At 38.6% G+C, this 15,082-nt stretch overlaps 2 pseudogenes across 2 annotated transcripts; one reads left to right on the top strand and one right to left on the bottom strand.

Moving 5' to 3' along the window:
- Nucleotides 1-214: 214 nt before the first annotated feature.
- LOC308268601 (islet cell autoantigen 1-like protein) lies at nucleotides 215-2,086 on the bottom strand (annotated as a pseudogene). Its single transcript has 2 exons — nucleotides 2,013-2,086; nucleotides 215-1,626 (listed from the first exon to the last, which is right to left on the bottom strand). The product of its transcript is annotated as an islet cell autoantigen 1-like protein (transcript).
- A 13-nt stretch (nucleotides 2,087-2,099) lies between these two features.
- Nucleotides 2,100-3,511, top strand: LOC308268600 (Krueppel-like factor 4; annotated as a pseudogene). The gene has a single exon. The product of its transcript is annotated as a Krueppel-like factor 4 (transcript).
- The last annotated feature ends 11,571 nt before the right edge of the window (nucleotides 3,512-15,082 follow it).

Here is a 15,082-nt window from a genome sequence, read left to right as displayed (position 1 = left end):
TCCACATAGTAGCAACAGCTGCAAATCCAACATACTAAAGATATATTTAATGTATTCAAATGTGGTCCTTACTGTCTGAGTCAAGTTGGCTGACAGGTGTTATATTCACAAACACCATGCTTTTGTGTGGGGGTTACAATATAAACCTTTTCACAAAGGCAAGATGTTGCAAAATTAATGTCTCAAGGCCCCTGAAAGGACATTACAACTTGAGTCAGGCAGTAAGAAGTTCATCATTCGAGTGTCCAATGGTGTCGGGGTTTGAGTGTGGATCCAAGTCTGCAAATAGATTGAACCAGGCTGACATGGCTTGGTTACCATTGTTGGGGGATCTTGTTAACTCTGGACTCTGTGAAGGCACTGGCAGGTTGTCAGATGTTCTGATCTCTCCTGGGAGACCGAGCTGTTGAACACTCCAGCAGCATGAAGACCAAGGCCAAAGAGCTGTGAAGGGAGGAACCCAGAGGACTGAGTGAGAGGCGCAGACACCTCAGGAGGCTATGGCACAGGAGCCAGGCGCCAGGGCTCCCGGAGGAAGGCTGGCATTCTTGGGTGTTGTCACCAGTGCTTGATGAACCCGGACTTAGGTTATTCAGAAATGAGAATTCCTTCTCAAAATCTTCTCCTTCCAGTGAATCTACGGGTAGATAGATCTTCTGCAACTGCTGATTCACTCTCAAAGCTTGCTGCTTCTTCTGACAAAACTACCTTATTGAGGTTTTCAGTAACAAAACTGCCTTTTAATTCTTCTTTGTTGTCTTCAGTAAGCTTTCTTGGAGTATCTTGCAGTCGCTTGAGAGTTACAAAATCATATGGATGAAAGCCAATACAGGCCTCGCAGATCTGGGACATCACTCGAGCTGTTTTCTCCCAGAATCCAGCAGTGTTCTCCAGTATGTAGTGAGTGAATGGCATAACATATTGCAGCGCCTAGCTCCGAGTAAATCCACCTTCTGACAAACACCCGTCTTTAATTTGTCAAAAGAACCCTTGCTACTTCTCACTTGGATCTGTACTTTTCTGAACGTCTCCATCTGTCTCAAGGTACCTGGATCCAGTTCTTGGGACACATCCTTCATCCACAGCAGAGCTCCTCTCTCCTCTAGATTCTGTGTGGGCCTGCTCCATCCGGGTAACTGTCAGCAAGGTATCAGATACTGCCCTTTGCCTGAATGTTGTTACTTCTTGCTTAAGACGAGACAGAGGAGTACATAAGGCCAATCTGAGCTTGGCTGAAGAGCACAGCGCCAAAATGATGGCATCCATTATTTTGCCAGCTTGAGTTGCAGCCCGCTCTGCTTGACACTTTAGGAAGAGCCCTGGCTCACTTTCTTCCTCTGATATAACATGAGTCTCAGCGGATATTTCCCAATGACCTTTAGAAGTTCCGTGCTGGTCTCTTGACTGCCGTGAAACCTCCAGCTTAGCATGCAGTTCAGCATCTGAAGCCACCACATGCTCATCTTCTTTTTTCCTGTTGCTTTAATAAAGACCTGTTTTGTTTTCCAGTATTTCTTTTGCATTCTGCTGACTACTGACTGGTTGTCTTCTGTTCTGGGTTGCCCAAAGGAATACACGGAGTAACTAAAACAGACTCTCTTCTCTTTCTGTGCTTGGCTGATCTCACTTAACGTTCTCCAGATCTTTCCATCATCTTGCTATTGCCATGATTTTGTTCTTTACACCTGAATAGAATTCCACTGTGTGTATTTCCCATCATTTTGCAATCCATTCATGTGTTCATGGAGATCTTTCCTACGGAAGACCTTCCTGGGACACACAATAATGAAATCAAAATAAGAACAACATACATCCTCACAATAATGAAATAAAAATAAGAACAACGTACATCCTAGGCTCGCAGTGAGAGGCTGCGGGCTGCGGCTCTGGGGGGGCAACACCCATTGGCCAGCCAGCGGGGAGGGAGGCTCAAATTATATTTAAAACAAAGAAGAAGGATCTTGGGCAATTTGGGCCTTTGGGGGATTGGGCTCTGCTTTTAAGTTTTTTACCCCTCCTTCGTTGACTTTGGATTTCGGATAGGCCCGCTGCTTTGGGCTCCCGAGGACCTTCTGGGACTCCACATTAATGAGTCAGCGATGCTCTGCTTATCCACCTTGGCGTCCAGCCTGGCGTGAAGGGAGAAGACACTGCGTCCAGCAGGTGTCCCGAATAACTGCTGGCAGGAGGAGCTCCCGAACTGAAGTGACTTCCCTTGGTGCTTCCCGGCCGCCCCTAGGGCCTGGCAGTGGAGACCCAGGCCAGGGATCTGAAGAGTGGCAGAGCCGGTGCGGCTACAGCGGTAGCACCCTGGCCCTCCTTCCTCGAAGGGAGATGGAGGAGTTCAACCATCTCCAGGACCTAGACTTTATTCTCACCAACTCGTCTCATCAGAAGGCGATGGCCACCACACATCCTAGTCAACGTAGGTCTCCTAGTCATCCCCATCCAGTAGCGGCCCTACCAGTGCGCCCTCCACCTGTAGTGTCAGCTATCTAACCCTCCCGGGGGTGACACGGGCGTGGCACCCGGAGGCTTTGGCGGCAGCGGCCTCTGGAGTCCGCATCCGCTTCCACAGCTCTGTACAACCTGGCGGACATTAACGACCTGAGCCCCTTGGCGGCTTAGTGGCCGAGCTCCTGCAGCCCGAATTCCACTGCTGCAGCTGGAGCCACCAGTTGCTGGACTGATGGGCAAGTTTGTGTTGAAGGCGTCCCTGGGCGCCCCTGACAGCAAGTACAGAACCCCGTCGGTTATCAGTGTTAGCAAAAGCATCCCACAAGGGAGCCAGCCTGTGGTGGTGGCGCCCTACAGAGGAGGACCTCCACCAGGTGCCCCAAGATCAAGCAGGAGGTGTCTCCTACTGCACTGTGGGTCGACTTCTTGAAGTTCACTTGGGCGCAGGACCCCAGCTCAGTAATGGGCACCGGCTGAGAGCACACTGACTTCCCCAGCTAAGCGATGGGCACTGGATGAGAGCACACGGCTTCTCTCTGGGGCGTTAGCTCCCTTGCAGAGCTACTATAACCTGAGTCCTGAGGAACCGCTGAGCAGCTGGGACTGCCACCCTACCCTGCCGCTTCCTCCAGGATTCCGTCCCCATCCAGGACCCAACTACCCACCCTTCCTGCCTCACCAGTTGCAGCCACAGGTCCCACCGCTCCACTACCAAGACCTAATGCCACTTGGTTCCTACTTGCCAGAGGAGCCCAAGCCAAAGAGGGGAAGAAGGTCGTGGCCTCTTAAATGGATGGTCACTCACGCTTGTGATTATGCTGGCTGCGGGAAGACCTATACAGAGTTCTGATCTCAAGGCACACTTGTGAACCCACATGGATGAGGAACCTTACCACTGTTCTTAGGCAGGCGGTGGGTAGAAATTCGCCTGCTCTGATGAACTGACCAGGCACTAGGGCAAACACAAGGGAAACCGCCCATTCCCATGCCAGAAGTGTGATCCAGCCTTCTCTAGGTAGAACTACCTGCCTTACACATGAAGAGGCACTTTTAAATCCTGAGCAGTGAATCTGACCCACAGCCACCCATGAGAAAATTCAGAATTTTTTTAACCTTTCATACTGTTCCCCTGAAGCCCCCCTCCCTCTGGGAGAGGAACCCAGCTGGCAAGCACTACAATCATGGTCAAGTTTCCAACAAATCAGGTCATGAATGGATAATCAGAAGAAAGAAGAAATCCAAAAGACAAAAATCAAAAGAGCAGATGGGGTCTGTGACTGGATATTATAGCATTCAAATTGCAAATCCAAATTGAACATGCCTGGACTTACAAAACACCAAGGGTTTGGGAAGGTAACTGGAAGTTGTGGATATCAGGGTATAATGTAAATTAGATCTAATAGTAGGTGGGGGGGGCAGAATTCCCTTGAATGGTGTCTCAATGAAATATAAGTATAAAGATCACCTTGTATTCTATTGCTTTCTAAAAGCCAATAATATATTAGAAGAAAGGGACGAAATTCAGGTACAGAAAATGTGTTTTAATAGCCTATGTGATGGTGGTTGGTGAGTATTGGTTCTAAAGGTACGAAACAAGGAAGCCAATATTCTCAAACTGCAGCATACTTTGACAAGGAAAATCTATTTTTTTCTTCCAATCTGCATTCATGACATAAGTCAGGTAAATACACCTGGTTTACTTCATATTTTTTATGCAGGTATTCTGTTATGCACTGTGGTTTCAGATGTGCAATAATTTGTACCATGGTCTATTCCCAAGTATGCCTTAAGCAGAACAATGTGTTCTATATAGTTCCTTGCCTTAATAAATATATAATATAAATTTTTAAAACCTGACTGACAAACAAAAAGAAGGTGCCAGGACAACAGAAACAGAAACATGAGAATTCTGAAAATATGGGGAAAAAATAACAGCGAGTTAATAAGGGAAATCACAAATAATGACCTTCAAGAAATGCAAGAAGGAGAATCTCGAATCCTCACAGTAAGTGTACCAGAAATAAAAGAGAAAATTAAGATGTTAAGAAAGAATCAAAAAGGGGCCTGGAATAAAATAAGTCAATAACGGAAATGAAAACAGCAATAGAAATAAATTCTGGAAGAATAGATAATGGTAGTAAATGTTTATGCCCACAAAATATAGTTTGAAAACAAACTCTTCAGGACATCATGTCTCAAGTAAACCCACATACAATCTTCAAGGCAAAAGATAAGACTCTTCGGAACTAAAGAAAACTGTAAGACGGGCGTTGTGGCGCACACTTGTAATCCCAGCATTCGGGAGCCTGAAACCAAAGGATTGTGTTTCATGGCCATCCTCAGCTACATAGTGAGGGCCTCTGCAACTCAGTGAGACCCTGTTTCAAAATAAAGAATAAATAATAGGGCAAGGGCTGTACCTCAGAGGTGAAATGCCCCTGGGTTCTATCCCCAGACCTGCAAAAAAAAAAAAAAAAAAAAAAAAAAAAAAAAAAAAGAAAAAGGAAAAAGAAAAGAAAGAAATAAAACTATAAACCAAATGAAACTAATAGACATATACAGAATTTTTCAACCTAGAGGAGCTGACTCCACATTCTTCTCAGCTGTCCATGGAAACTTTTCCAAAGTAGATCACATCCAGGGCCACAAAGAAAGTACCAGCAAATTCAAAAGATGTAATATAATTTCCTGCACATTTTCAGATCACAACGGAATGAAAATACAAAATCAATTAACAAGAGGACCAAAATAAAGTATATGAATACATAAATATTGAATGATACACAGTTGAATGAGGATTGGATATGATCAGAAATAAGGGAAGAAATAAACTCTTAAAACTAAACAAAAATAGAGACATGACATGCAAAAATGTATGGGACACTTTGAAGGCAGCGTTGAAATAGTATTGAGTGCCCACATAAGAAGAAGAAAGAGTCATCAAATAAACAACCTAAAGACATGTCTCAGGACCTACAAAACCAGCAACAGTCTAATCCCTAAATCTTCTCCCATTCTGTTACCTATTTGTTGAGGTTCTTGATGATTTTCTTTGCTGTACAGAAGCTTTCCAGACCCGTGTGTCTCAGCGTCCTAAGTCCTGGGATTACATATGTGTACTACCTTGTCTGGCTTACATTTTCTTACTCCTATAAAATATATTTGGACTGCAAATTTTGGTAAGGACCAATACTATTAATTGTGTACAAGTAGAGGCAGATGATCACGATTTCAAAGCCCAGCCTTGGAATCTTAAAAACGTCATTGGTTAAAATTTTTAAAAAGGAAGTGGATGTTGGTTAGTGTTGTACTGCCAGTGGGTCTAATTCCCACAGGGGTAAAACCATTCATCTTTAGTTAAATATATTTGTATATTTTTCTATATAAATAAAGTCAACAACTGGTATTTATTTAACGGTAACTGAAAATGAACATGAATAAAGAAATATACTGGGTAAATGTTTCAAATATTAATTCATAACTCAATATGGGAGCTAATCGTATCGTGAAACAGAACAGAAGAAATGAACACAGGAATGAAGTTTCTGCTCATTTTCCTGAGGGTGGAGAAGCACAACAAACTCCAGGCAGCATTTCATTTATGATATTTATCAAACAAAAAGGATCAGGGCTTGTTCAGGGCAATAATCAACTCTGGCTGTGCCTGAAGCAAGACTAGATTAATCTGTTACTCATTATAATCCCTAATGGAGACTCCTTTCTGAGCATAACAGGATGTGAGTTTAAGCTACACCAGGTGCTATGCCGAACCACATGTCCATATCCACCTTGTATGAAAGGGGCATCTAGACCTGGTCCTCACTGGTCCTTCGTGTTCTCTTAAGACTACTTCATAATTGTATTACAATATTGCTTTTATTACAATTTTATTTAAAAATTACACTGTCCATTCATACAAATATAACTTATGTGTATGACATTCTTAATTGTAACGTCTTATATTCTCCAGAAAAGAGAATACAAGAGAAGCCATTCAATCAAGTTACCCAATACTCTGGTACTGGGATGTACACTGGTCTTTTTCCCAATGTCTGGAAAAATGTGGAAGCATTTCATATTTCTTTAAAATATTACTACATTTATTGAATTTCAGCATTAAAACATTAGTTTACTCAGTTTTATTACATAAATGAAGTAAAATTATCACATAATCTAAAGGCATATAATAAAATCCATTGTATTATGATGTTACAATACAGATGACAAGCATTCAAATAATATTTTTCTTCTCAAACAGTGATGTTAAATTTTTCATTCTCGCTTTTGCTATAAAAATTTATAGTGTTAGTAAATATTGAGAGAAAAATATTTATAGATATTTCAAAGAGTTGTTTCTTTCTCAGGTGTCTGTGAAGAATTAAAAGTTCTCCAACAACCAAGATATTCAAAGATTGCAAAGGAGTTTTATATTGAATAGTCTACAGAATTTTAATGGAAAACAGGCTCTTTTTCTCCCTAAAAAGAATTGGTAAATTGGTTTATATCACACATTCAAAATTAATTTTCTTGCCCTAATAAAGAAGCAGTGTCTAGAACTCACACAGCAGTTTGACTGACCTCACTACTACAACTCAACTGATACCTTTTTCTTTTGTCACAGTCTGTCATCTTTAGAGTTAAGAAACAAGAAAACTATGTAATACCTTGTTATATTTGTAGGGCTTCTTTCCAGTGTGTTTTCTCTGACGTACTATAAAACTTGAATTTAGAGCAGACTTACTACATTCTTTAAGTTTGTAGTGTTTTTCTCAAATGTGGATTTTCTCATACTTAAATAGAAATTAGGAACAGGAACAATGATTGCTATATTCTTTACATTTGTCGAGTTTTCCCTCCAGTGTGGATTCTCTGGTGCTGTTGGAGACCTGAGTTGTGAGTAAAAGATTTACTGCCTTATTTACATTTCTAGGGTTTTTCTCCAGTGTGGAATCTTTGATGCTTTCAGAGAGTATATTTGTGAGCAAAAGCTTTACTGCATTCTTTACATTCATAGGGTTTTTCTCCAGTGTGGATTCTCTGATGCCTCCTTAGAATTGAGGTATAGGAAAAAGATTTACTGCATTCTTTACATTGGTAGGGTTTTTCTCCAGTGTGGATTCTTTGATGGTTTCTGAGATTTGAGTTGCGAGAAAAAGTTTTCCTGCATTCTTTACACTTGTAGGGTTTCTCTCCTGTGTGTGTTCTCTCATGCCTAATTAGATGTGAGGTATAGGAAAAAGATTTACTGCATTCTTGACATTGGTAGGGTTGTTGTTCTCCAGTGTGGGTTTTCTGATGCACTCTGAGACTTGAATTTTGAGCAAAAGTTTTACTGCATTCTTTACATTTATAGGGTTTTTCTCCACTGTGGATTCTTTGATGGTTTCTGAGATATAACTTTCGAGCAAAAGTTTTACTGCATTCTTTACACTGGTAGGGTTTTTCTCCAGTGTGGGTTTTCTGATGCTCTCTGAGATGTGAATTTTGACCAAAGGATTTACTGCATTCTTTACACTTGTAAGGTTTTTTTCCAGTGTGGATTCTTTGATGCTTTCTGAGATTTGAGTTGCGAGCAAAAGTTTTACTACATTCTTTGCATTGGTAGGGTTTTTCTCCAGTGTGGGTTTTCTGATGCACTCTGAGACTTGAATTTTGAACAAAAGTTTTACTGCATTCTTTGCACTTGTAGGGTCCCTTTCCAGTGTGGATTCTTTTATACATAATTAGACTTGAGGAATAAGATAAAGATTTACTACATTCTTTACATTTGTAGGGTTTGTCTTCAGTGTGGACGACTCTCTCATGCCTAAATAGAGCTGAGGAAGAAGAAAAGTGTTTGCAACATTCTTTACATTTGTAGGGTTTCTCTCCACTGTGCACTCTTTGATGTACTACAAGAGCTGAGCTATAGGCAACAGATTTATGGAATTCTCTACATTTGTAAGATTTCTCTCTAGCGTGAATACTCTGGTGCTCTACAAGATATGAAATGCGAGTCAAAGAATTAATACCTTCTTTACATTGGTTGGATTTTTGTCTAGTTTGGATTTTCTGATGCACATCATGAGCTGAGGTATAAGCAAAAGAGAGACTACACTCTTTACACTGATCCTCTATCTTTGCTGTATGAAATCCCAAATGCTCTACAAGATCAGAGGAGTGAACAAAAGACTTACTGTGTTCTCGGCCACTGTGTAGGGTCTCTCCTTTGTCAGGTATCTGATGTTGACTAATGTGTGAACACAGATAAAAAGATTTGTTACCTTTACATTTACATTGTCCTTCATCAATGTTTGTTGTATTATGTTTACATAGGTTTGATATAACTGGCATGAAATGATTTCTGAGAGATGTTTGATAGTCTTTATCTTTTTGTCCAGTGTCATCATGGGTGTAATTTGCACACTGGTAATGTCCAGCATGGCATACTCTCTGTTCTTTCCAGTTATCCCTCATTGGCTCATCTTCACTTACATGTAAATAACCACAGTCATGGTTTTCATACCTTTCAATTTTCACTTTCTGGAAAATATGTTGGTCTCCTGCCTCTGATATAGGTGTTCCGGTATACTGAAAAGACACAACTGAAAGAAATAAGAATTAAAATAACAATTTATCTTGCTTATTGCTTTCACGTAACACTTTATTCAAAGTAATACATAAAATCACACATTCTGCATTAAAAAGTGCAGAATGTTGGGCATGGGGTCACAAGCTTGAAATTTAAGTACCCTGGAGACTGAGACAGGAGGACTGGAAGTTCAAGGTAAGCCTCAACAACTTAGCACAACCCACAGCAATTCAGCAAAACACCTATTTCAAAGGAAAAAATAAGCAGGACTGTGAATGTGATTGAGAAACTAAAAGCCTCTATGTTTAATTCCTAGTATCGCATACAACCAAATTAAAGGAATAGAAATCTTCAGTTCCTTCATCCTCTCTAAATATACAAATATAAAAAGTTTATACTGAACCAAGACCCATCTGAAAGACAGGTGGGTGAAACTGCTATTAACTCCATGGTGGCTGTTAGACTTTAGTTTCTAAGGCATGAGGACAATCCCTAGATGAAGATAGGAGGCTCTTTGATTATTTATTTATTTATGTATTGAAGAAAGAACTGTTTATGTTTTTGTATAAATCTTGATATTTTCTAACAAATGTTCCTAACATCTTAATGTATTTAAGTCATACATCGCACAGAATTTCTGTTGTCATGACTTCCATTTCTTTAGAATTTTTGAAATTTAATAGTTTTGTAACTATTATAAAACATATATCTACAAATTATTCTTAAAATTACGCTGAGATATTTTTATGATTCAAAATCTTTCAAGTTCTCAGACCGTTCAGCCAATGGGACCTACCATATATAATATCAACAATTTTCCTTCCACATAAGACTTTTCACATGTGGGATTTTTGGTATAATTAAATCAACTGTTAGGTGGGCATGGTGACACATGGATGTAATTTTAATACTTGGGAAGATGACACAGGAGGATCGTAGATTCAAGGATAGCCTCCGCAATACTGAGACTCATCAACCAAGTGAGACCCTGTTTCAAAATAAAAGTAAAAACAGGAATGGGGGTGTAGCTCGGTGGTAGAATGCACTTTGGATCAAAGAGAAAATAGAAAACCCAAAACAGACATTCAATTTTTAGCACCCTAAAAACATGAGAGAAAAGACCAACAAGACAAGAAGAAATACAACCCCATAACAGTAAAGTCTACAAATGCAGATGGGTTGATAGTAAAAGTAGAAACCAGAAATTGCATTAATGCAATTCTAGATCTCAAAGAAGATCTAAGCAAGGAACTCACAGAGAATACACAGTATGTGAAAGAAAAGTCCATAAAAAATTGAAATTTTAAAAAACCATGGAGAAAATGTAAATAAAATAAAATTTAAAAAAAATTTAAAATAAAAAATAGAATCTCAGTCATAGGAAACAGGGATTTTATATATTGTACACTCAGTCAACGTTCAATAAAACATAAGGGTCTAAGATCAGAATATTCAAAAAATCAGGGAAAATATCAAGAGAACAAAACTACAGGAAATTGGAATTCAGGAATGATGGTGGCATAAACCAGGGTCACAAATAACCTCTTTAGAGAAAGAGTATCAAAAATATTTCTCAACATGAAAAATAATATGCAAATTTCTATACTTGACACAATCAGAACAAAAACATCTAAAATAAAGTAGATCCTCTCCACACCACATTATATTCAAAATTATTATCTGAGAGGTCAAGCATAGAATATGAAATGCTCAAGAATCAAGACATGGTGGTGCTCATCTGTAATTCCAGTAGTGAATATGCTAAGACAGAGAGATCATAGGAGACCAAGGCCAGTCTCAGAAACTAACTGAAGTCTTATTTCAAAATAAACCATAAAGAGTGATGGGGGTGTAGGCAAGAGATAGAATGCTTGGAGCTCAATCCACAGAACCAAAAATATATAAACAAATGAATAAGTAATTAAATAAACAAAAGTAAATATAAAAAAGGCATCACAAGAAAAGGCCAGGTCACACACACAAGAAAATAAATCTATAACAATCAGTCAAGATTTCTCAATCCAAATTATCTTCTTTTGTATTACAAGAATTGAAAGAAATCAAGTAACAACCAGGATTGCTATGTCCTGTCCTTGCCTTTTCAGTACTGTGATTACAGGTGTGCCCATCTAAGTATAATTATTTATGTCATCCTAGAAAAACTGTTTTATTTGCTTATAATATGCTGCAATTATTTTATGTAGAAGCCTCCTGAATTATGTGCAGAGATTCTCAGGAGCCTAAATGCAAAAGAACTGTGAGACCTTGCAGACCCTCACAGCTGAAGCCCAGAACTTTAGCTCTCACTGAGAATAAGCTGGGAGGTCACGGAAGAAAAAGGAGGTATCCTAAAAACATTTAAGAGAAAGATAACAATATGGAAGATAATGCCTCTGTGGAAGGACATTAATCAAAACTACATTTCTTACAGAACATTCCCAAGGAATGGATGTTGAAAAAGCACAATTTCATTGGTGACTTTTTTCTTGATTTCTTCCTCTCACTTGGGTTCTATGTTCATTAAGTTCTACCTACCTGGGTGTGTGGCTTCTGCCTCCTCTCCATTCACTTTCTAAGGCTCTTTCCTTTGCTCCAGGCAGGAGACCAGCTTTGGTTTAGCAACACTAAGACCTGTGTAGTAGGAAAAGTCACATGAATCTTGTTGGACATTCTTAGGATGTGCTACTATGCCCTGTCTAATATATTGTAGAGAAATAGAGGATCATAAAAAATGATTTCTCTAAATTTATATTGTGACAGATTTTAAGGGTATTTAAAGAAAATATTTGATTTTTATATCAGAGATGTATTTAATTACAAATGAATCAATACTGAAAAGCCTTAATTGTTCTTTAAGAATGGGTTACAAAACCAGCGTGGTGGTGCACACTTGTAATCCCAGCATTCACAAGATGAGACTGACAGATTGCAGTTCATGATCAGCCTCAGCTACCTAGAGAGGCCCTTTCCAACTCAGTGAGACCCTGTTTCCAAATAAAGTTTAAAAATATGGCCAGAGCTGTACCTCAGCTAGAATGGCCCTTAGTTCCAACCCAAGTACTGCAAAAAAAAAAAAAAAAAAAAAAAGAGAAATGAGTTAAAATCTCATTTGCTATGAAATTTCTAAAAATACTACTGACTGAAACAAGCATACCTCTTTTCCCAATAAAGAGCTACATTACAAGACAGTAGACTATCAAGAAAAAAAAATTTCATATGCCAAAGTAGTCCCATGTTTTGAACTTGGGAAAATGAATGAAATTCATATCAAGTAGTTATTGCCAGACAATGTTCTGTAGAGAAAGGCCGTTAAATCTGAGAATGGATAAGAATTCTGATAGAAAGGTCGTCTCACCCACAAAGACCAGGTTCCTGTAGTTCTCCAAAATCACATCTCTGTACAATTCTTTCTGTGCAGGGTCCAGACATTCCCACTCCTCCTGAGAGAATTTGATGGCCACATCACTGAATGTCAACAGACTCTGAAAGGAAATAACACAGGGAACAGCATATGCCCATGCCCAGAGTTCCTTAAGTGACATTATGTCTAGTAATTTTGGGGGTACAAAGGATAGAACTCAGGGGTATTCTAGTTCTGGACTTCCCAAATACCATTTTATTTTTTTGAAACAATGTTTATTCCTGAGTATTTTATCTTTTTGTAGAAAATCCTGAATGAAAGGGTTTTCGAGAGTTCTTTTTCAGTGGATTTATGGTTGGTACACAAAAAAGATTCCTGTTTTATAAGACTGATTTTGTATCCAGAGACTTGACTGAATTTGTTGATAAATTCAGCCTTGTAGTTGAGTTTGTTGGGTCTTCTAAGTATAGTAGCATATCATCATAGAGAATATTTCAGTTCTTTTATTCCTCTTTGTACTCCTTTGACACACACACACAAAGTCGTTGAAGGTGTTGCTAATCTGCTGAGACTGGTCTCCAATTTTCACCAGTCTCAAGCCTCAAAAATATTAGAATTAAGTCTTGTGCCACCGTGACTATATTAACTCAGAATTTCCAAATTGATGAATGTTAATTAATACAAGGAGAGAGCTGTGTTATTTAAATAGACAGGTTTAGGTCATAATAATCTTTAATACGTCTTTTGACCCAAGTGAAAGAAGATGATATCCAATTCTCAAAAACTACTTTTAATAACATGCTCGTAGAAAACATTAAATTGAAATAGAAATATAGATATATCATTTATGAGTTATGACATACAAGATCTGCTGTATATATTTATCAGATTAAAAAGTCTTAATCATGCCTGGCGTGGTGGCGCACGCTTGTAATCCCCGCGCTTGGGAGGCAGAGACAGGAGGATCGCGCAGGTTCGAAGCCAGCTGCGAGCGCTGGCTTAGACCCTGTTTCCAAATAAAAATGTAAAAATAGGTCTGGGAGTGTAACCCGGAGGTAGAAGGGCTTCCAGGAACCCCAGTACCACCAAAAAAAAAAAAAGTCTTAATCACTTAGAACTGTACTTCTCAAATATATTTTTGGCACGAGGGGCATTGTACCTTTGAGCTACACCCTCAGTTTTATGCTATTTTTTTGTTGTTAGTTTAAAAAAGGGTCTCATAAGATGCACAGAGCCTTACTGAACTGCTAAGGCTGGGCAAGAACCTGTGATCTTTCTGTCTCAGCCTCCCAAGTACAAGGATTAAGAGGATGCACAATTTACCCAGCTAGAAATGGACTTCTCAAATTTTGACGAGTGCATAAAGAACTATACATTTTGTTAGAATCTAAGTATTGAGTTTAGGATATTTGTGGTTGAGCCTTTGTTTCTTCATTTCTAACATTACTTGTGATTCCAATGCTATAGGTCAGGTGTTTACTGTTTTGCAGAGGAATTAGGTAGACCACTGAAGGAAGAATTTATGGAGGGCTTTACATTGAAACTTTTTTTTTTTTTTTTGCGGGTCTGGGGATGGAACCCAGAAGCATTTGACCTCTGAGCTACACCCTCTGCCAAATTTTTATTCTTTATTTTGAAACCAGGTCTCACTGAGTTGCGGAGGACCTCACTAAGTAGCTGAGGCTGTCCGCGAACCACAAACCTCTGGTCTCAGCCTCCCAAATGCTGGGATTACAAGGGTGCACCACCACACCCGACACATTGAAACATTTTGATACAATTTATGGTTGATATTTTAATACTAGAAACTCATGATCTGAGTATTTAGCTAAGTGGTAGAGCTCTAGCCTAACATGCATGATTCCTTGGTTTCAATTTCAACCTCCAAAAGAGAACAAAAATGGGATAATAGCAAGAATTTAAAAATTTGATTAATATACACACACTTTTGCTCAGTCACGAATTTGAATACAATTTTCTTATTTTCAGGAAAATGGAAAGAAATAGAAAATACTATTGTAGGCGAGATCAGACAGTTTAAGAAAGTGAAGGGATATAAGTTTTATCTGTGAAATATGGAAAAGTGCCAGGAACAACATATAGAGATATCCTCAAACAAATGAGGACAGAGACCAATAGAGTCATGGAAGAAAAGTAGATAGGGAGGTGGAAAGAGTGTGAAAGATTTTTGAGAAAGAAAATTGTTTTAATAATTGTCTGCCCTTCTATGAAGCTATCCATACCAGTATTAGTCACATATTGGTTCAGGTAGGAGGCAGATGTTGGGATGAATTTAGAAAAAAATATAGAAGGTAATGAGTGCTTCTGTTTGTATCACTTTGAATCTTATTATGATGTATAAATGTATAATATATACATTATTATACAATTTATACATCATACAATTATACATCATACAAGTATACATTATACAAGCATACATTATACAATTATTATACAATATATACATTATACATTGCAATACATTATACACTTTGTATAAAAGTATAAAAAGGAAAATATTTGCAGTAGTAATATTTACCATATAGCAAATATCACTTTGGTCATTTTTTAAATGTTAAATAATAAAAAGGCATTTGGTAGAATATTTAGCTTTTTGCAATGATATTGTGCAAAGTATCTAGTAATTCGATAGTCTCTATTATGCCCTATATATCTGATCAAGATATATT

Source organism: Muscardinus avellanarius, assembly GCF_963383645.1.
Source record: "Muscardinus avellanarius genome assembly, chromosome: 10".
Lineage (NCBI taxonomy): Eukaryota > Metazoa > Chordata > Mammalia > Rodentia > Gliridae > Muscardinus > Muscardinus avellanarius.
Note: the sequence above shows the minus strand (reverse complement) of the source record. Positions and strands in the feature narration are given on the sequence as shown.